The sequence below is a fragment of the Mauremys reevesii genome, unplaced genomic scaffold, assembly GCF_016161935.1.
Source record: "Mauremys reevesii isolate NIE-2019 unplaced genomic scaffold, ASM1616193v1 Contig6, whole genome shotgun sequence".
NCBI lineage: Eukaryota > Metazoa > Chordata > Testudines > Geoemydidae > Mauremys > Mauremys reevesii.
In genome coordinates this window covers 962,829-985,289 of record NW_024100873.1, presented here as the reverse complement: position 1 = coordinate 985,289, position 22,461 = coordinate 962,829, and the positions used below count along the sequence as shown (strand labels likewise).

Sequence of the window (22,461 nt, the reverse complement as noted above, 5' to 3'; positions counted from 1 at the left end):
GGCCCCCGCTGCTGCTGAGCAGCACATTTTACCTTCACCAAGGCTGCAATGGGGGCAGGGAAAGTGGCGGTATTTTCCCAAGACCCACCCACCAACTAAGCCCCACCCACTCCAGACACCACTCAGTGCACATGGCACAATTGTACAAAATAGGACCCCCCGGGCGCTGCTGGGCTCCTCGGCTTGGCTCCCCAGCAGTGGGTTTTAACACACCCACGGGCAGGGCCAGTATAATCACAATAGGCACGTGCCATAGACTCTGATGGCCGCGGTCATGTGATGAGGTCAGACTCTCAGCTTTCATTCTTAAAAAAAGTTTCTAGCCCTCATGGTCACGAAGAAAAAGCTTGAAATTGTGACCCACCTGTAACAGACACAGCAACATCTGCCTGAGTCTGCAGAGAGCCTGTGACAATAGCTCTGAGGGTCCCCAGAGCAACGGGGCTGGGAGTTTTTCTCCTATTGAGACACATGGAGCAGTTGCCCCCTCCCAGAGTGGTTGGCTTAGGCTCTCTGCGGACTCAGGCAGGCATCCCTGTGTTGGTTACACTCATTTGATGTGAGATTGTCACAATCATGAGACTTTTTAGCATGTAAGCCAGACCATAGAGGTGTCTTAAAAGAAGTTCCATTCACTGACCTAGCCTAGCGTAGCCATGCACTTATATGCACTACACTCTCCACCGGGATGGACAGGATCAAATGTATTAATGTATATTTGGGGGAATGATAACTATTGTCTAATGTTGCCAGTACTGACTGTAAAAAGTTGTGTAGCTGTTTCAACTCCTAGGAGGTGAAAGTCATGGACTGTGTCCCTGGAAAGATCACCTTCCCCCAGGACTCAGATTTCATATGAGATTTGGAAGGCTGTAATAATCTCAGCATTGTTCATATCTTTGCTCCTCCCATAGGTACTTCCACTAGTCAGTGTAAGTATGAGAATTGCACCCTAATTCATAAGGAGAAAATAGCTATTTTCTACTCTTTTTCCTTTTGAACACCCTGCACAATATTAACTCTGCCCCCTAGTGTGTAGAACTGAGGATATTCTCTTAGGAAATATCACATAACTGATCAATAGTGCATAATCGATCACCTGTCAAACAATAAAAGACTGGCACTTTTCTCCTATAATTTTACATGCAGCATTTTTATTATGAGATGAGTTGTGGATCCTGAGGAAATAGACTTCCTTGTTAATGTTTTGTTACCATATGTGCACCCGGCTAGTGTAATGAACAACCCAGTTCCAATGTATCAGAGGGGTAGCCGTGTTAGTCTGGATCTGTAAAAGCAGCAAAGAGTCTTGCGGCACCTTATAGACTAACAGACATTTTGGAGCATGAGCTTTTGTGGGTGAATACCCACTTCGTCGGATGCAAGGCAATGTAATTCCAATGGACTCATGCAAGTGGGCAGTTAAAGCTACTCTGAATTTTTCTCTTATTTTGGTGGGTAAATTCTCAAGCCCCATGTTGCATTAACATAGATTCTTGCACTAAGTCGGATAGCGTTAGTGCTGTATTGCTCCCTGTTCGTTATTCAGTCAGACACCCAGAGGTAAAAAGAGGGGAACGGAATAGGAACAGGGTTAGACACTGGGTCGAGGCGCCACCTACTGACGCACTCTGTTGAGATTTTTATCTTGTCTTAAAAATACACAAGTATCTGGTGGGTGCGTGTTCTTGAAGACTAGCTGCGTGTAGCCTCAGATCATGACTTAGTTACACCAGCAATGTTGGTTAGTCATCTCAGTGGATTTTGCAAGTGGACAAGTGTTTTCCAGCACTGAACTGAGCCTCCCCAGCTCCTTCCCCACTCTGGGAGGCACGTTACTAACTAGGGCTCTGTAGAAAAGTAGGGATGAAGGAAGCTAGTATGGAGACAGGCCACCTCTCCGAACGAGGGATAGCTGCTAAAGATCTTGCTCAGTAAAGCTAAACACCCAGTGACTCCTGCTCTTTGTTCCCCAGGTTCCAGCTCACAGGCGCTGCTGACAGGGAGAGCTGTGGGATGATCAAAGGGAACCACACTATTTCAGAAACCTGCACGGCCATAGCTAAATGGATTTGTGAGAAAGTTGCGCTGAAATAAGCAGTCACACCAGTGAGCTGCACTTGCGTAACTGAAATAGCAAGTGTCCTTGTTTATTTTCTAAAAGAAAAACACATTTGCTAATTAAAGAATTCTAAAGCCTCCGACAAACCCCTTTTCCAAGGAAGATCCAGTCACTGTTCCTCAGGAGCTGGGTCTGATTTCATGAGGAGCTGGCTGCCTCCTGGGCATCGCGTGCAGGGGCGGCTCCAGGCACCAGCGCAGCAAGCCCGTGCCTGGGGCGGCAAGCCGCGGGGGGTGGCCTGCCGGTTGCTGTGAGAGCAGCAGACAGGCAGTCTTCGGCAGCATGCCTGCGGGAGGCCTGCCAGTCCTGTGGCTTTGGTGGTAATTCGGTGGCAGGTATGCCGAAGGTACAAGACCGGCAGATCACCCGCAGAAACACTGCCGAATCCGCATGACCTGCCGAAGGCTGCCTGACTGTCATGCATGGGGCAGCAGAAAACATAGGGCCGCCCCTGATTGTGTGCGAGCAGACACTCTTGGCTCTCAGGAACAGTGTGAAAACTAAAAGGTGTAAAGCCCCAATGTCACTGCTGGAAACCTTCGTTCCATTTGGCCACCTCTCAGAAAGGCGCCATTTTGAACATTCTTCCACCCAAACCATTCTCCGGAGGGCTGCACAGCATGTGATCTAAGCAGATGCGGCTTATTGAGATTGATGCAGGAATCAGTGGGTGTTACTTTGGCCTTATGCAGGAGGTCAGATGAGATGATCTGGCCTTGAAATCTAGGAGTCTTCTCTGGCTTCTGCCATTCTCCTGAGCTTTGCATGTTCCTTTCTTTTCATGTCTTCAGCTGGTTTTCCCCAGATCCATTTTTTGTCTGTGTAGCACTTTACAAATCACATGGCTGCCTCAGTCTGATTAAGCACAGTCCTCTGCCATCCTCACTGCAAATCTGTAACTCAAAAGAAATAAGACTTAATATCCATCTGTATAGCCAGAGAGGGAGACGTATCACAAATTCAGGCTCTCCAAGCTATGCAGGGAATAGCTGTGTACAGGCTCTCCAGATTTCTCTTTCCTGTACCAAAACCAATTTTGTTTGCAGATCAAGTTCCTTCCTGCAACTGATGGAACAAATCGCCAATGAAAAATACAAAAAAGGACAAGGCACAGACTGTCCCTTATGGGTGTTAGTGAGCTTTGAAAATTCAGCTCTTAAAAAAAAAGCTCCGTTAACCTATAACTATGAAATTGTGCGTGTAAAGCTCCAATAATAATAAGGTTCCAAGCCTCATTTGGAATCTTTAGATGCTACAATAACACAAATAATAAAGAACAACCACTGGGAGACGTCCATCCCTGGCAGGTGGGAATACCAAGAGGGCCACAGAAAGTAACCAGTGTGGAGCATCAGGACAGCAGAAGGAGAAGAGGGGTGGGGATGAAAGAAGAAAATCATCCCGTTCCCATTTAATCCTCTCTTCTGGGAGCTGGTTTCCTCCCTCACCCCGGTTGCTGCTCACCCTCCCACCCAGCTGTGAGCAGCGCTGATACAAAGTGGGAAACAGCCGGGTGCAAGTCACCCAAGGGGGAGGCCTTCTAAGGAGCTGAAAGAGCCTGTGACAAACGCCAAGACCTGACAGCACAGGCTGGATTATTCACGAGCCAAGATTTGTCTCTAGTACCCGAGTATCCAAAGCACCCGACGAGCCCCGAATTAGGACGCTGCTTCCCAGGTTTCTTTTTCAATTATACAGCGAGGGAAACTCACCAGCGGTAGAATTCACTGCCGTTGGCCCATTTCCAGGGCTGGCCCAGATCCTGCTCCCTCCGGAGGCCAATCCAGTGCTCAGGTTTGCCTTTATAGTGCAGCATAAAAGCCTTGAATAGAGGCACATACAGCAGGAACAGCACATATTAGAGTCCTGATTCATAGGTGATGAATCTCATCTGCCTCAGCGCACTCTGCGCAACAAGGGAGTCGAAGCTTTTGTTGTGTGCGTACGTATGTGAGAGGGAGATTTCGGACAGGGGCCGGGGCAGAGGGAAGGGGAAATCTTCCCCTCACGTTTGCGTGGGATGGAATTCAGATGGTCCCCATCCACACAGTTTCCCCTCTCTCTCATCTTCCAGTTCGCTCTGCCCCGTTTTCCCAGAGGCCTAAGCAAGACTTAGGTGACAGCCCCCACGTGGATACTCTTGCGGACTAATACTAAACCGATATACATGATTTCACAACGGATTCAACAAGGCACCACCTGAAACCAGAGGGCAGGTACTTGGCATGGCTAAGCCATGCTTCCGCTGCCTGTGCTGCCCCATCTACACTGCTATTTCCACTCATGGTGCCGTCAGCAGGCGGGACTGAATCTGGGACCTCTGACGCTTAGTGTACGAGCCTCTATTGCCCAGGGCCACCCAGAGGATTCCGGGGGCCCGGGGTCTTGGGCGGCGGGGGGCCCCCACTTCGGCGGTAAGTCGGCTCCGGGACCCGCCGCTCCGGGACCTGCCGCCGAAGTGCCCCAAAGACCCATGGCGGGGACCCCCCCGCTGCCGAATTACCGCCGAAGCGGGACCCGCCGCCGAAATGCAGCCCCCACCGCGGGTCTTCGGGGCACTTCGGCGGCGGGTCCCGGAACGGAAGGACCCTCCCCCGCCGCCGAATTACCGCCGAAGACCCGGCTGCACTCCAGTGGCTGGTCCCGTTTTGGCGGTAATTCGGCGGCGGGGGGTCCTTCTGTCCCGGAGAGGAAGGACCCCCCGCCAGCGAAGACTGGGAGCGAAGAAGCTCCAGGAGCCTGGACCCGGGCCCCACAAGAGTTTTCCAGGGCCCCCGGAGCGAGTGAAGGACGCTGTTTCAGGGGCCCCGAAAAACTCTCGTGGGGGCCCCTGCTGGGCCCAGGGCCTGGGGCAAATTGCCTCACTTGCCCCCCTCTCTGGGCGGCCCTGCTGTTGCCTGAGCTAAAAGCCACATGGCTCTTGGCTAAGGCTGCAGCAGACTCCTCAATCTGGGCTACGTGCCACCAGAGTGGGGGAAAGAGCGCCGCAGCCACCAGGCTGGGTTATACTAGCACAAGAGTGTCCGTGAGGAGGGGAATCACTTCCCCAGCTTGTAGTGTAGACACAGCCCGTGACAGAGCAGGGCTCCTCTCCGCACAGGAGAAGCTGAGCCTGTCTGTCCTGTCAAGGCCAATCTATTGCTTCTATAAAGCATCTGTGTCTCCCTGACCATTTCCAGCTCACTGTCAATCACAGCCAAGGAGGCACTGAGGGAGGAGCAGCTGCTCCGGCTGTAGGTCCAGTTCCCTTCAGCCTCTGAGAAATAGTAACATTTCTCTTGGTATCCGACCCAGCCATCTGAGCAGCAGCGGGCAGCAAGTGGTCCGGGATCAGCCACTGGCAGAGGTGAAAGCCGGTACGGTGTACCAGCAAGAGCCAGTACACCGTGCCAGACCGCGCCAGCTTCCGTGGTGGGGATTTAAAGGGCTCTGGGCTCCCCGCTGCTGCAGGGAGCCCAGGTCCCTTTAAATCCCGGCCGCGGCTCCGGCGGCCAGGCTGGGGCTGGATTTAAAGGGCTCAGAGCTCTGCGATGGCCAGAGCCCCGGGCCCTTTAATTTGTCCATGAGCCCCGGGGGCTCCCAGCCACCTCTGCAGCTGGGAGCCCTGTGTTGATTTAAAGGCCCTGGGGCTCTGAGCCACAGCCGGTGCCCCAGGGCCTTTAAATCTTGAGAGGCCACGCCCCTTCCAGATGAGGCCACGCCTCCGTCAGGACTCCGGCAGTACCGGTAAGTCCTGTAAGTTACTTTCATCCCTGGCCACAGGTGAGTTAGCACTACGTACTGAAAGTAAGAAAGCAATACAGGTCTGAGACTGTTTCCCTCCCAAGCCCACATCGATATCTGGTGGGAATGGAGGGGACTAATTCACTCAGGTCCCGGCTTCAGAGGCTCCTTAAGTCTCTGCTAGTTGCCTAGAGAGAACCAGGGAAGAATCAGGACATTAGAAATCAAGCCACTGAGAGGTTTACGTGCCTCTGATTTCAGTGACTGAACACAGTGAGGATGCAGCCAAGAGGCAGCCTACAACTAGTGTTCAGCAGAGACAGAGCTAGACCCAGAGGCAGCATTAAGGTAGCTGCAAGGGGACAGTTACCAACCTGCCTGCAGACGGAGAAGATTGAAACTTGATAGAAGTTCAGTTTTAGAATAATCAGCAGGGACAGCAGGTCTGCTGGTTTTGCTCTTTGCTTTACTCTTCCAGGAAATGCACTGAGATGGAGGTGGGCTGAGATTCCCCTCTAGGGACAAACACTGACCACACTGAACTGGGTGGGGGGCGTTTTCCCCATAGAATCTGACTGCTGCACTAGTGATGGAGCCACAGTTGATTTTACAATTAGTTGGTCCGGTGGAGCAGGTGAATGAAATCTGAGGCCTTGTCTACATAGGAAAGTTTTTTGGAAGCTAAGGTGAGTTTAAACCAGTGTAACTATATAGGTATAACCCTCACCTGGAGACACTTGTTCCCTTTTAAAAGTGGCTTTTTTCAGCTTGACCTATATAGCAGAACCTCAGAGTTGCAAACATCTTGGGAATGGAGGTTTTTCGTATCTCAGAAATGTTCCTACCACTGAACAAACCGTTATGGTTATTCTTGCCAAGGTTTACAACTGAACATTGACTTAATACAGCTTTGAAACTTTACTGTACAGAAGAACAATGCTGCTTTCCCTTTAGTTTGTTAGAAGTTTACCTTTAACACAGCACTGTTCTGTATTTGTTTTGGGGTGGGGTTATTTTGGGGGGGTGAGTGTCTCTGCTGCTGCCTGACTGCGTACTTGCAGTTCCAAATGAAGTCTGTGATTGACCAGCCAGTTCGTAACTCTGAGATTCTCCTGTACCGCTACCCAAGCACCATGAGCTAAACTGAAAAGAGGCCACTCTAAATCAGGGGCAGAAAGTGGCCACAGGGTGGCACCAGAATCTCAAAAATGGTGTGGCTTGGTGTAACCACTGGCTCTGTGAACAGTTTCAACTCAATTTTCCTCTCACTGCAGTGTATCTATTTCAGTGCTGTGTAAGAGCAGCAATGGGGTTGCCCATCACCACCACCACCACGGATATTTTAGCTTTTTATATTTTGGAGGGGTGGGGGGGGACAGGAAGGAGTTTGATTCAAATTCTTTGACATGACATTGCAGAGGGTTATAGTCTAACACATTCTTGTGCCCTTTGTGCCCCAATTTAAAACAGCTGATCTTTGAACGGGTGGCTTGCATTCAGTGACAAACGGTCAGTGGTTAGTGAGACGCCCTCAAACTTAAAATAATCACCCTTCTCTCTGAAAATTTTGTACCTACTATTGTTACAAGTAACTCCCAAAATGACTATATCAGAGAGGGGAATAACAAATATTTCTTTTTAGTTTTTCATCTTGATGAGTGTGCATCTTTGAAACTCCCACTCTTTTGTGCATCATCAGTTTCGTAGTTTTGCCTTTTTGTATAAGTCTTTTCATGCAGCAACAGCAATGAAAATATTAGTTTAGACCCACAAATATTGGCAAAGAGACTCAGGGGTGGGTGTGACGGGTTAGATCACAGAAACCCCCTGGGAGCTACCACTCAGTGTGCCAAGACTACTTCTACCCCTGCTTTCCCTGCCAGCTCAGGACCCCAGCACCCTGTCTTGCTGAGCCAGACACTCCCGTCTGCTCCAACACAGACCCAGGGTCTGAATTACCTGCCCCAAAGCTGCAGGTTTACCTGAAAGCAGCTCACAGAAGTGTTCCTGTCTTTAACACTCAGATGCCCAACTCCTAATGAGGTCTGAACCCAAATAAATCCGTTTTACCCTGTATAAAGCTTATACAGGGTAAACTCATAAATTGTTCGCCATCTATAATACTGATAGAGAGAGATGCACAATTGTTTGCTCCCCCAGATATTAATACACACTCTGAGTTCATTAATAAGTAAAAAGTGATTTTATTGAATATAGAAAGTAGGATTTAAGTGGTTCTAAGTAGTGACAGACAGAACAAAGTAAGTCACCAAGCAAAATAAAATAAAATGCGCAAATCTATGTCTAATCAAACTGAATACAGATAATCTTACCCTCAGAGATGCTTCTGTAAGTGTTTTGCTCAGACTGGACCCCTTCCAGGCCTGGCACAATTCTTTCCCCTGGTACAGCTCTTGTTCCAGCTCAGGTGGTAGCTAGGGGATTCCTCATGATGACTCCTACCCTCCCTTTGTTCTGTTCCACCCCTTTATATATCTTTTGCATAAGGCAGGAATCCTCTCTCTCTCTCTCTGGGTTCCCACCTCCTCCTCCTCAATGGAAAGACACCAGGTTAAAGAAGGATTCCAGTTCAGGTGACATGATCACACGTCACTGCAAGAGTTTATTGCCCACTTGCCAGCACACAGGTATACAGGAAGACTTACAGATAAAACAGAGCCATCTGCAGACAATTGTCCTGGTTAATGGGAGTCATCAAGATTCCAAACCACCATTAATGGCCCACACTTTGCATAAGTACAATAGGCCCTCAGAGTTATATTTCATATTTCTAGTTTCAGATACAAGAGTGGTACATTTATACAAATAGGATGATCACACTCAGTAGATTATAAGCTTTGTAGTGATACCTTACAAGAGACCTTTTGCATGAAGCATATTCCAGTTACATTATATTCACACTCATTAGCATATTTTTATAAAATTATATAAACTGCAATGTCAAGGTGGGACCTAAACTAATTTTTTTTTAAAAAAACTGGTTAGAAGAAATGTCAGGACAGATTTTTAAAGGTACTGAAGCACCTAACTCCCACTGAATTAGGCACACAAAAATCTGGCCTTTCTATAAATCTGGGAGCAATAATTTTGTGGTTAAGGATCTGACAGAAACTCCCTGTGAGACCTTGGGCAGCTCATTTCTCTGGGCCTCAGGTCCCCACCTGTAACATGAGGTAAACACCATTAATGCATGTGCGGCACTCTAATAACTATGGTGATGAGGGCCACAGGAGAACCTGAATAGACAGAACCTGTTTTGACCTGATGGCTGAAGCCCACAGGCCAGGAAGTAGAGATCATCAGGGCCGGCTCCAGGCACCAGCGCAGGAAGCAGGTGCTTGGGGCGCCCAATGGAAAGGGGCGGCACGTCCGGGTCTTCGGCGGCAATTTGGCGGCGGGTCCCTCAGTCCGTCTCGGAGGGAAGGACCTGCCGCCGAATTGCTGCCGAAGAATGAAGCGGCACCAGGGACGGCTCTATGTTTTTTGCCGTCCCAAGCACGGCAGTCAGGCAGCTTTTGGCGGCGCACCTGCGGGCAGTCTGCTGGTCAAGCGGATTCGGCAGCGTTTCTGCGGGTGATCTGCTGGTCCTACACCTTCGGAGCACCCGCTGCCGAACTGCCGCAGGACCGGCAGACTTCTCGCAGGCATGCTGCCGAAGACTGCCTGTCTGCTGCCCTCACAGCAACCGGCAGGCCACCCCCCGCGGCTTGACGCCCCAGGCACACGCTTGCTGCGCTGGTGCCTGGAGCCACCCCTGAGCGGCACGGTAGAGCTGCCACCAAAGTGCCGCCGATCACGGCTTTATCTTTTTCGCCACTTGGGGGCAGCAAAAAAGCTGGAGTTGGCCCTGGTGATCATGTGACTTCAGCACCAGCAGAGTTGAATGACAGCCACAGCCATGGTGTGAGTGAAGGCTGAGAACTCACCTGCCAGAGCTGTTGCCAAAACAATGATTAAACGAGACGACAAGGACTAAGCAGATAACAGAGCATCTTAAGGTGCAGCCAAATCCATTCCCTGAAAGAGAGAAAGCCATGAATGTGAGAGATAAAAAGACTTCCTTTAAAAAGGGGAAGTCAGATCCTAGTGAGGCAAATAGAAAGGAGCATAAACACTGCCAAATTAAGTGCAAGAGTGTAATAAGAAAAGTCAAAGAACGGCTAGCCAAAAACTCCAAAGGTAATAACAAAATGTTTTTAAGTACATCAGAAGCAGGAAGCCTGCTAAACAACCAGTGGGGCCCCTCGATGATCGAGATACAAAAGGAGCGCTTAAAAACGATAAAGTCATTGCAGAGAAACTAAATGGATTCTTTGCTTCAGTCTTCACGGCTGAGGGTGTTAGGGAGATTCCCAAACCTGAGCTGGCTTTTGTAGGTGACAAATCTGAGGAACTGTCACAGATTGAGGTGTCACTAGAGGTGGTTTTGGAATTAATTGATAAACTCAACATTAACAAGTCACCGGGACCAGATGGCATTCACCCAAGAGTTCTGAAAGAACTCAAATGTGAAGTTGCGGAACTATTAACTATGGTATGTAACCTGTCCTTTAAGTTGGCTTCTGTTCCCTATGACTGGAGGACAGCTAATGTGACACCAATATTTAAAAGGGGCTCTAAAGGTGATCCTGGCAATTACAGACCGGTAAGTCTAACGTCAGTATCAGGCAAATTAGTCAGAACAATAGTAAAGAATAAAATTGTCAGACACATAGAAGAACATAAATTATTGGGCAAAAGTCAACATGGTTTCTGTAAAGGGAAATCATGTTCTTTGAAGGGGTCAACAAACATGTGCACAAGGGGGATCCAGTGGACATAGTGTAATTAGATTTCCAGAAAGCCTTTGACAAGGTCCCTCACCAAAGGCTCTCATGTAAATTAAGATGTCATGGGATAAAAGGGAAGGTCCTTTCATGGATTGAGAACTGGTTAAAAGACAAGGAACAAAGGGTAGGAATAAATGGTAAATTTTCAGAATGGAGAGGGGTAACTAGTGGTGTTCCCCAAGGGTCAGTCCTAGGACCAATCCTATTCAACTTATTCATAAATGATCTGGAAAAAGGGGTAAACAGTGAGGTGGCAAAGTTTGCAGATGATACTAAACTGCTCAAGATAGTTAAGACCAAAGCAGATTGTGAAGAACTTCAAAAAGATCTCACAAAACTAAGTGACTGGGCAACAAAATGGCAAATGAAATTTAATGTGGATAAATGTAAAGTAATGCACATTGGAAAAAAACCCCAACTATACATACAATATGCTAGGAGCTAATTTAGCTACGAGTCAGGAAAAAGATCTTGGAGTCATCGTGGATAGTTCTCTGAAGATGTCCATGCAGTGTGCAGAGGCGGTCAAAAAAGCAAACAGGATGTTAGGAATCATTAAAAAGGGGATAGAGAATAAGACGGATAATATCTTATTGCCCTTATATAAATCAATGGTACGTCCAAATCTCGAATACTGTGTACAGATGTGGTCTCCTCATCTCAAAAAGATATACTGGCATTAGAAAAGGTTCAGAGAAGGGCAACTAAAATGATTAGGGGTTTGGAATGGGTCCCATATGAGGAGAGATTAAAGAGGCTAGGACTCTTCAGCTTGGAAAAGAGGAGACCAAGGGGGGATATGATAGAGGTATATAAAATCATGAGTGATGTGGAGAAAGTAGATAAGGGAAAGTTATTTACTTATTCTCATAATACAAGAACTAGAGGTCACCAAATGAAATTAATAGGCAGCAGGTTTAAAACAAAAGGAAGTTCTTCTTCATGCAGCGCACAGTCAACTTGTGGAACTCCTTGCCTGAGGAGGTTGTGAAGGCTAGGACTATAACAGCGTTTAAAAGAGAACTAGATAAATTCATGGAGGTTAAGTCCATTAATGGCTATTTGCCAGGATGGGTAAGGAAAGGTGTCCCTAGCCTCTGTTTGTCAGAGGATGGAGATGGATGGCAGGAGAGAGATCACTTGATCATCACCTGTTAGGTTCACTCCCTCTGGGGCACCTGGCATTGGCCCTGTCGGTAGACAGATACTGGGCTAAATGGACCTTTGGTCTGACCCGGTACGGCCGTTCTTATGTCTTTTGTTTAAAAAAACCCATCTCTATGACACAGGTTGGCAGTCTAACATTTTTGAAACACTGAGAACTGAAAGTTAGGGTTTTTAACCAATTTAAGCTGTGTGTACGTACACACACACACACACACACACACACACACTAATTTGTGCAAGGGTTTGACAAGGCTGAGTTCCAGCACCTGTAAGCTTGGCAATTCATAGCCCTGGTACCTTTGGGCTTGCTGCACCAGTTATGAAAGTAAAACAATTGCTTGAGCCCTGGCACCTTTCATTATGGTAGGGGCAGTGTGCTGGGAGAGAAGCTGAGCACTGCTTAGGGGTCCTATAAAGGGAGCCAGCCAGTCAGGCAGCGGCATAGACAGCTGCAGCGGCACAGCAGCCAGCAAACAGAGCTGTAAACTGGGGAGTTTCACTGCGAGTTTGTGGGGGAGACTTAGAGACCTAGGCAGAGGAACTGATAGGCTAGTGAAGGGAGTGGGTGATCTGCCAGTGTTCTGGTGCCTGTTGGGGGTTTGTTTTGGTTCGTGTTTCTTGGACTAACAGGTTTTAGGTGGGAAGGCTACGACCGATACAGAGGCAGCAGTGAAAGACACAACGAGGATGGCTGGATGTGGAAGCTGCGGCATGTACACGATCCTGGAGGGGGTACCTGAAAAGAGTTTTGTCTGCATGAAGTGCCGCCTGATAGAGCTGATGGAAGAAAAGATCCGAGGACTGGAGATGCAGGTGAAAACTCTGGTTGAGTTTAGAAGGGGGTTTGAGCGGATGATGGAGCAAAGACATGAGGAGGCTGAAGGGATAAGCTCAACTTGCAGATGGAAGCAGGACCAAAGAACTCTGAGGGGAGACTGCTGGGTGAGGAAAGTGGACGGTGGAAGCATGTGACTAAGAGAACCAGGCAGAGGCAAAGACGGGCCAGTGAAGGAGAAATAGAGCTCAGGAACAGGTTTGCAGAGTTGGAAAATGAAGAAGGGGCACATCAGGTGGTCACTGAAGGTGATAGGGCAAGGAAAAAGAGAAGAGCAGCTAGTCCTATAGGAAGAGGGGAAGAGTCAATGGAGGCCTGGTCTACACTGGGGTGGGGGGGTTGAACTAAGGTACGCAAGTTCAGCTACGCGAATAGCGTAGCTGAACTCGAACTACCTTAGTTCGAACTACTCACCCATCCAGACGCCGCAGGATCGACGTCCGTGGCTCCCCCGTCGACTCCGCCACCGCCATTCGCAGTGGTGGAGTTCCGGAGTCGACGGGAGCACGTTCGGAGTTCGATATATCGCGTCTAGATGAGACGCGATATATCGAACTCCGAGAAGTCGAACGCTACCCGCCGACCCGGGCGGGTAGTATAGACGTAGCCGGAGATACCACCACCACCAAATATGAGCCTTAGGAGGATACAGGATGGGTTGCAGAGGATAGCAAGGGTGAATAGGAATCAAGAGGACTTGCAGCCAGTGGGAGCAGGGGATAGACCGGAGAATCACACTGTCACCAGGAAAAGGCAGGTCTACGTGATTGGGGACTCCTTACTGAGAAGAATAGACAGGCCTGTAACTAGAGCTGATCTGGAGAACTAAAGGGTGTGCTGTCTGCCGGATGCTAAGATATGGGATATGGACCTGAGGCTGAAAAGGATCCTAATGGCAGGGGCAGCTCTAGGCACCAGCAAAGCAAGCACCTGCTTGGAGCAGCCCATTTGCAGGGGCGGCATGGGAGCTGAGAACCAACAGGGGACTCTGGGAGCTGTAGTTCCTTGGTTAGCTCCCTGCCTATAGAGCCAGCCCTGGAGCAGGGAAAGAACTACATTTCCCAGCATTCCCTTGGCCACTACCAACTGGAAAGGAAGGAGGGGGACCTCATGCGGCAGCGTGCTGTGAGTGCTGTGAATGGTAGGGAGACCATATTTTAACATTCAAAAAACAGGACACTCCATGGGGAGGGAAGCCCCCCCTGCCACCATCCACTCCCTCCGACTGCCCCCCACAGAAACCCCAACCCATCCAACCCCCCACCCCCGCTCCCTGTCCCCTGATCACCCCCTCCCGGGACCCCTGCCCCTAACTGCCCCCCAGGACCCCACCCCCTATATAAGCACCACTGGTCCTTGTCCCCTGATTGCCCCTCCTGGGACCCCTGCCCCAAACTGCCCCCAGGACCCCACCCCTATCTAAGCCTCCCTTCTCCTTGTCCTCACTGCCCCCAGGACCCCACCCCTACCTGTCCCCTGACAAATATCTGCGACTCCCATGCCTATCCAACCGCTGCCTGTCCCCTGACTGCCCCCGAACCTCCGCCCCATCCAACCCCCTGCTCCATGTTCCGTGACTGCCCGCCCCCGGAACCTGCTACTCCTTCTCCAACCCCCCAGCCCCCTTACCATGCCACTCAGACCAGCGTGTCTGGCTCCGCGCAGCTCCAGACACACTGCTGCATACATGCTGCTGTGCTCCCCCATGGAGCCCACAGCCCCCCCCCCCACACACACACTCACACCCAGCACCTGCCTTCCAGATTTGAACACCTCAAAATTCAGGAGTGCTCAGGCTTAGTTTGGGCAGCTGTTACTTCATTTCTCCCAAATCAAATATATTGATCCACTGTAACTTGCTGTAGAAAAAGTAGGATAAAATTGAGCAAGAAATGCTTCCGAGTGGTTATTAGGACTGTAATTGCTATTTTCAACAGCCATTGCCTTTTTTTGTTTGTTTGTTTGTTTGAAAGGAAGACAGTGATACTGCATTGGCAAATTCCCCATAGAAAGAGTGGAACAAAAGAATAATAAAGGCACCTCAACTTTTCCTCATTTATGGAGGACAGTCTTATAATATGCATCCACTTTACTGCAGCTCTGTAGCGATATGGGAACCAATCCTGTCTGTGTTTTGTGCACATCCAAAATTCCTGCTGAATGACTCGCCCTGGGAGCGAGTTACCAGTGACTCAGGGCTGCGGTGGAAGGAGAGTGCAGGTGCGGGGGAGGGCAGGGCTGGGGCGGCAGGAGGTGTGGGGGGGCACTGGTGGGGGAAGGGAGAGCCCAGGGCTGGGGCGGCAGCGAGGTAGGGGCGGGCACTGGTGGGGGGGAAAGGGGGAAGCCCAGCGCTGGGGTGGCAGGGGGTGTGGGTGTGAGGGGGGAGAGCCCAGGGCTGGGGCAGCAGGGGGGTACAGGGGGCAGCCCAGGGCTGGGACAGGGGGCAGCCAAAATTTTTTTGCTTGGGGTGGCAAAAAACCTAGAGCCGGCCCTGCCTAATGGGAGCGGGCAAGAATCCATTGATCGTCTTTCATGTGGGAACGAATGTTACGGCCAGATTCTCGCTGGAACGTATCAAGGGAGACTATGCCAGACTGGGAAAGACGCTTAAGGAAATCGAGGCTCAGATGATCTTCATTGGGATTCTGCCTGTTCCTAGAGAAGGGCAACAAAGGTGTGACAAGATTATGGCGATCAACAGATGGCTCAGGCAGTGGTGCTATAAGGAGGGCTTTGGGATGTACGGCCACTGGGAAGCATTCATGGACAGAGGACTGTTCTCTCGGGATGGACTTCACTTGAGTAAGGAGGGAAACAGACTTCTAGGATGGAGGGTGGCACAACTGATTAAGAGAGCTTTAAACTAGGAATTGTGGGGAGATGGTTGGGAGATGTCCAGGTAATCTCCACGCCGGAATTTAACATTGAGAGGAAAGAAAACAAAGTAAGAGGATACAACCGTGGGCAGAAGAATGGACATAAGGAGGAAGGGTAGTGTAGATACCAGTCTAATTGGTGATACTGGTGGTAGAATCTCTGTGCCTAACTGGGTAAAGAATGTCAATGAAGCCAAACGTCAAAAATTAAGATGTCTGTACACTAATGCGAGGAACCTAGGTAACAAAATGGAGGAACTAGAGCTATTGGTGCAGGAAGTGAAACTGGATATTATAGGGATAACAGAAACATGGTGGAATAGTAGTCATGACTGGAGTATAGGTACTGAAGGTTATGTGCTGTTTAGGAAAGACGGAAATAAAGGCAAAGGTGGTGGAGTTGCATTGTATATCAGTGATGAGGTTAACTGTAAAGAAATAAGAAGTGATGGAATGGATAAGACAGAGTCTGTCTGGGCAAAAATCACATTGGGAAAGAAAGCAACTAGAGTCTACCCTGAGATAGTGCTTGGGGTGTGCTACAGACCGCCGAGATCTGATTTGGATATGGATAGAGACCTCTTTAAGGTTTTTAATGAAGTAAACACTAATGGGAATTGTGTGATTATGGGAGACTTTAACTTTCCAGATATAGACTGGAGGACAAGTGCTAGTAGTAATAATAGGGCTCAGATGTTTCTGGATGTGATAGTTGATGGATTCCTTCACCAAGTAGTTGAAGAAGCAACAAGAGGGGATGCCATTTTAGATTTGGTTTTGGTGAGTAGTGAGGACCTCATAGAAGAAATGGTTGTAGGGGACAACCTTGATTCGAGTGATCATGAGCTAATTCAGTTCAAACTAGATGGAAGGATAAACTGGGACTAGGGTTTTTTATTTCAAAAGGGCTAACTTTAAAGAATTAAGGAAATTAGTTAGGGAAGTGAATTGGTCTGAAGATCTTGTGGATCTAAAGGTGGAGGAGGCCTGGAATTACTTCAAGTCAAAGTTGCAGAAACTATCAGAAGCCTGCATTCCAAGAAAGGGGAAAAAACTCATAGGCAGGAGTTGTAGACCAAGCTGGATGAGCAGAGATTTAAAGGGCCAGAGGCTCCGGCCACTGTGGGGAGTAGGGTGACCAGACGTCCCGATTTTATCGGGACTGTCCCGATATTTGCTTGTTTGTCCCGCGTCCCGACCAATGTTAGGTCGGGACACTGGACAAACAAGCAAAGGCTCCGGAGCCCGAAGGGCTCGCGCCCTCCCCTGCCCCGACCCCGCCCCCTCACTGCCCCATTGTCTCCCTCCCCAAATCCCCGCCTCTTTCCAAGCATGCCATGCCCAGGAGACTCAGGGGAGTGCGGGGCCGGGGTGAGTGTGAGTCTGGCCTGGCCCCAAGCAGGCAGGACTCGGGCGCGGTACCTGGAGGGAGAGTAGGGGGGCGGCCCGTGGGGCTAGGTGGCGGCTGTTCTCCCCACCTGGGCAGGGGACTCGGGAGCAGCCGCTGCTGCAGCTCCCACTGCTGCGGGGGGAGGAAGTGGCCAAGCACGTGGCGCTCGGCGGCTGCGGCTTTGGTGCCCGGGCCAGAACCCCCCGAGCCCGGGCCTGCTGCGGGGCAGCGCACACACTGCGCTCAGCCCCTGGCCAGTCGCGTCTGGGCTGGCTGCCCAGCTGGTGCAATCCCGTGGCGGAGGCATCGGCAGCCCAGTCCCATTCGTTCCCCTGCAGGACCCGAGCGGGATGCGGGGGGCTGGGGCCTGCTGCCCCCACTCCGAGGCCGCCCGCAGGATTGCACCAGCTGGGCAGCCAGCCCAGACGCGAGTGGCCAGGGGCTGGGTATGCGCAGCGTGCGCGCTGGGTCCCCGCAGCAGGCCCGGGCTCGGGGGGTTCGTGGGCGCCAGAGCCGCAGCTGCCGAGCTTGGCCAGCGGCCGCTTCCTCCCCCCGCGGCAGTGGGAGCTGCAGCAGCGGCTGCTCCCGAGTCCTGCTGCCCAGGTGGGGAGAACAGCCGCTGCCTGGCCCCGCAGGCCACCCCGTACTCTCCCTCCAGATACCGCGCCCGAGTCCTGCCTGCTCGGGGCCAGGCTGGACTCACACTCACCCCGGCCCCGTGCTCCCCTGAGTCTCCCGGGCCTCCCTCCAGCGCTTGCGGAGGGAGGAGGAATCGGGGGTGGGGGATTTTTTTTTTTTGCTCTGCCGCCATTTTTTCCCCCTCTGCCCCCGCCCCGCCCCCCCGCGTCCCGATATTTGACCTGGGTGATCTGGTCACCCTAGTGGGGAGCCCCGGGTCCTTTAAAGTGCCAAGCCCCGCTGCTGGAGCTTGGGTGGTGCTTTAAAGGGCTCAGGGTTCCCTGCAGTGGCTGGAGCTCCGGGCCCTTCAAAACCCCACCCAAGCCCAGCTGCCAGAGCTCTGGCGGTGATTTAAAAGCCCTGGGGCTCCCTGCAGCGGTTGGAGCCCTTTAAATCACCGCTGGGGAAGCCGGTCCAGTCTGGCAGACCCTACCGGCTTACTTTCACCTCTGCCTCCATCCTTCCACAGCTCTGTTTCCCCATTCATTTCTTAACCCCTTTCAAGGGTCCTTATTTTTAAAGCCCAATTGTAAAACAAAGAAAAATATATTTGTGCACTTTCCTGCTCCTTAATGAGTAAAGAATATCTGATATAAAAAGCCAGTTATTTTCACAATAGAAGTATTAGGTTCTGCTTTCTTTTTCCTAGACAACTTTGGCAAGATCTTTGGAGGACCAGGAATATACCCTATCAGAGGAGGCTGAAACCTGGGCTGTAATTCTGCCAGCCCCCAAGCGAGAAAGAAGGAAGGAGATATTGAGGCATACACAGTGTAAGAAAGGGAAGGCACTGGAAACCACCCACTGAAAGAAAGGGTCTGCTTAGGCTGGCACTGGCCAGTGGGTTGTCGTTTTTAAAGTGACTGGCAGACAACTGTGATTTTTTACAGAAGAAGAATTCCAGAATGGCCTGGAGCTGGAGCTGCCCAGGATGGGCCCAGTAGCACCTGGCCCAGGTGGAGGAAATGCCAGAGGAAGGGCAGGTGGGGTGAAGGGCCATGGAACGGGCCTGGCACTGCCCACCCAGAGGCTGTGTGGGGTGGGGAAGCGGATTGTGGGAGTGTCTCCCAAGGGCTGTTGTGACTGTGGGGCAAGGAGCGGAGGCTATTTTCTGCTCCCCCCGCCTATCAGCTCCTCTGACCCTCCCCGCACCAATAGGACACGCTCAGCGAGCCTAGCTAGTCCTCATTGGCTGGCCAAACTGTCAATCTGCGCACCTCCCTGACGGAACGTCCATTAGTCGGCGGCGTTAAAGCCCACGGCGGGCGGGTGAGTCTTATGTAAGAAGCCGCCCCCGAGGACCAGTCTCTTATCGCAAGGAGCAGCCGCCGCCGCGGTTCTTTCCAGGTTTTGCCCGGACTCAGGTGAGGTACTGGGCGGGCGGGCGGCGGGGACGAGGGAAGCGGCGCTCGCGCTTGGCTCTCAGGGTAGCCCGGGCGGCTCTGCTCCGGTGCCCGGGAGCCGCTTGTCTTGCCAGCGGGCTGGGGCTGTGCCCGGCCTGACAACAGAGCCGTTACCTGCCCTCTCCCACTCGGCCGGAGAGGGGGCAGCTGTAGGGGCACGTGCCCGCGCCTCTCCGCGGGGGGTGACCTGGTGCCGCGGGCGGTGCGTGGATGCCGCGCGCGCGGGTTAATTTTTCTCCTCAGCGCACCCCCCCCCCCTTCCCCACGGGCGCGAGTAAGAGGCGGGCGGAGGGAGCGTTCGGCGGCTGTCAAGGCTCCCGGCCGACGGTCGCGCTGCAGCCATTGCATCAGGCTCGGCTTCCGTCCTCCGAGCCAGACTCCTTCCTTCGCCTCGCTCCGGCTCCTCCAGCCGCGGGGACAGGACAAGAGGCAGCTTACGGAGAGCGCGAGACTGTCCTAGCCCGTTCCAGCGCACCAGGGGGAAATCCTCCGGTTTTATTACCAACCTGCCTCCTGCTGGGCGTAGACAGAGACACCCTCCCCACCTTGAGGGTGAATCGCCCCCAATGGGTTTAATCAGGAGGGCTATTGTCCTGATCTGCCTCCACGCGGTGTGAAATGAGCCTTAAAGCAGTATCTTGTTCTGCCGAATACACTGTAGTTTGATGGTACCAAGATGCACTGGTCAGGTTAAGGAGGTAGTACTCTCAGTGCCTACTGGTACCCTGTTTCAGCCCTGATTTCCTGCAGAATCACTTTCCTGCTTATCTGCATTGCTTTCTTCCTGTTTGTGAGTCTTTCTGGCCTTGCCGCACCCAGACTGGGCTAAGAATCTAGGTTTTTGTGGAAGAGACTGTTTATCAGTCGTGTTAGTCTGGATCTGTAAAAAAGCAACTAAGAGTCCTGTAGCACCTTAAAGATTAACAGACGTATTGGAGCATGAGCTTTCATGGGTGAATACCCACTTCGTCAGATGCATGTAATGAAAATTTCCAGAGGCAGGTATAAATATGCAGGCAAGAATCAGTCTGCAGATAAGGAGGTTAGTTCAATCAGAGAGGGTGAGGCCCTCTGCTAGCAGTTGAGGTGTGAACACCAAGGGAGGAGAAACTGCTTTTGTAGTTGGCTAGCCATTCACAGGCTTTGTTTAATCCTGAGCTGATGGTGTCAAATCTGCAAATGGACTGAAGCTCAGCAGTTTCTCTTTGGAGTCTGGTCCTGAAGTATTTTTGCTGTAAGATGGCCATCCTATAAATAATAGGATAACTGATACTTGTATTCAGTAGAAAAACCTATTACTCTTATTCCAGAGGAACAAACCCAGGCCTTGATGGGTTTCTGTCAGAGCAGTCTTATCTCACTTTCCAGGTTAATGATACTAGGAGTATGGTTCTACTTACTTCATGTCTGGTTCAAGTTAAACTTTCAGTAAAGTAGTTAGACCCTTGTCAGCTTGACCTCTTTATTCTAGGAGAGGTGGTTGTGGCCGTTGGGAATATACAATTTTTCTCATTCTTTCTAGATGTATTCTGATTGTCTGTCTTAAGATGTGCTAAAGAAAACAAGTCGATGTATTGTCACAACTAAACCTACCTTGTAAAGTAGCTCGTAAATAATGAGAAGGCCAGGAAATGGTTTATCCACTATGTAGCACTAGGGAAGGCACTGTACATATACCTTCACTTTAGAGACTTCAGTCATCTATGGCTATGTCCACGCTGCAATTAAAAACCTGAGCTCTAGGACCTTGCGAGGTGGGGGAGTTCCAGAGCCTGGGCTGCAGCCCAGTGTTCACACTGCACTTAAACAGCCCCTTAGCCTGAGCCCCATGAGTTTTTAATTGAAGTGGAAACCTACCCCATATGTCCTCCTCAGCATTTGCTTCACTGGTATGAAGGTCTCGTGTTAACTGGATGCCTAACTGCATCTTTGGGTGGCTAAAAACCTTTGAAACTCTGTCCCTAAGGCACTGGCCTGAGGTCAGACAGGAAGTCCATGTGGGGAGTAGAACCTAACACGTTTAAAACTCTAGTGTAGCTAGGCTGCATTGCATTTCAACATGTTAACTCAGGGGTAGGCAACCTATGGCATGGGTGCCGAAGGCGGCACACAAGCTGATTTTCAGTGGCACTCACACTGCCCGGGTCCTGGCCAACAGTCCGGGGGGCTCTGCATTTTAATTTAATTTTAAATGAAACTTCTTAACCATTTTAAAAACCTTATTTGCTTTACATACAACAATAGTTTAGTTCTATATTACAGACTTATAGAAAGAGACCTTCTAAAAACGTTAAAATGTACCACTGGCACGCGAAACCTTAAATTAGAGCGAATAAATGAAGACTTGGCACACCACTTCTGAAAGGTTGCCAACCCCTGTGTTAGTTGGTCAAAGTGATCCATAAGCTACCCCCAGCTAGCACATGTTAAAATGCAACTTGCCCAGTCTGCATTGGCATGTTAAGACATGTTAGTTGTCAAGTTTTTAACATCACTTTTATTCAGCATTGCCAGCCCCAAGGATTCAAAAATGCTGAGGAAGTCTCCAAAAATCATGAGACTAATAATACATGGTGGGTTCTTTCTTTGCCTGCTGGTTTTTGAGCCTTTAGCAGTCACATGCAGTCCTGGAGAGCTGGAAATGTACTTCCTCTTTTTAAATGAGAGCTGATATTCTGCCATCACTTGATACCAGGGGCTGTAGCTGTAAGAAGAACTCTAAATATCAAAAGACTTATGATGACATGAAAATTAGCAATACTGACAGGCCCAGACAGAGCTACTTTATGTGGTGGTGATGGGTTAAACAAACTCAGCAATGATCAGACTTAGCACATACCTCTCTCAAATTTAATCTGGCCCACTAATGAATAAGTCCTCACAACATACCAGTGGGCTAGGTCATTACCAACATCCCCATTTTGCAGATCGGAAAACTAAGGAACGGCAAGTTTATGTTGTGTCAGGCCACAATGGGAGTAGGAGGAAGCACCTCAATTAAAATGTGAGCATGCCCAGTTCCTCCAGTAAAGATCCATGTTCCCAGACTCTCAACTCTGAAAACCTTCCAAACTTCCTCTTTATTTGCTCCCTGTGGTTGTGGTTTTTGAAGTACAGAAACTCTACTTAGGGCAAGGTTATTTTTCCATTCAGTTGACTGCTTGAGTTATGAATTTGTTTGGGGTCTTTTTGTCTTTATTTATTGTTTAAATATCAGTGAACGCCAGTGAAGTTACAACAAGGACTTAACACCTGTATGGTCTTAGGTACCTACAGTGTTGGGAGTAGCAAAATACATATCCCCTTCCCTAGGCATTGGAGGATCATTTCTTTCTACCATAGTGGTTCCCAAACTGGGGTTCGTGAAATGTTACAGGGGGTTCTCAGGAAAAAAAAATCCCTAATGGTGGACAAAGA

General features: G+C 50.3%; 1 protein-coding gene and 1 long non-coding RNA gene across 4 annotated transcripts in view; both read right to left on the bottom strand.

The window, feature by feature from the left end:
- Window positions 1-22,461, bottom strand: part of LOC120394448 (C-type lectin domain family 2 member B-like) — a 1,239,960-nt gene that overhangs the window by 439,765 nt on the left and 777,734 nt on the right. The window lies entirely within an intron of this gene.
- On the bottom strand, window positions 2,111-3,946 carry LOC120394474. The gene is made up of 2 exons (XR_005592300.1): window positions 3,835-3,946; window positions 2,111-3,015 (listed from the first exon to the last, which is right to left on the bottom strand). It is a non-coding gene; the product is annotated as an uncharacterized LOC120394474 (long non-coding RNA).